This window comes from Hyla sarda, chromosome 10 (assembly GCF_029499605.1).
Source record: "Hyla sarda isolate aHylSar1 chromosome 10, aHylSar1.hap1, whole genome shotgun sequence".
In the NCBI taxonomy this organism is placed as follows: Eukaryota; Metazoa; Chordata; class Amphibia; order Anura; family Hylidae; genus Hyla; species Hyla sarda.
The window spans coordinates 122,088,298-122,088,850 of NC_079198.1; positions in this window are offsets into that span (position 1 = coordinate 122,088,298).

Below are 553 nucleotides of genomic sequence, written 5' to 3' on the forward strand. Positions count from 1 at the left end.
CGGGATATGAAGCCAAAAGTTTCCTCCTTTGTTGATTTTCCTCCCCAACAAGGATTAGAAAGGAAAAACTGGGCAACGCCGGGTACTCAGCTAGTAGGGAATATAGGGCATGTGGTGCCAGGGTTATATAAATAGGGAATATAGGGGCATGTGGTGCCAGGATTATATAAATAGGGAATATAGGGGCATGTGGTGCCAGGGTTATATAAATAGGGAATATAGGGGCATGTGGTGCCAGGGTTATATAAATAGGGAGTATAGGGCATGTGGTGCCAGGGTTATATAAATAGGGAATATAGGGGCATGTGGTGCCAGGGTTATATAAATAGGGAATATAGGGCATGTGGTGCCAGGGTTATATAAATAGGGAATATAGGGCATGTGGTGCCAGGGTTGTATAAATAGGGAATATAGGGCATGTGGTGCCAGGGTTATATAAATAGGGAATATAGGGGCATGTGGTGCCAGGGTTATATAAATAGGGAATATAGGGGCATGTGGTGCCAGGGTTATATAAATAGGGAATATAGGGGCATGTGGTGCCAGGGTTATA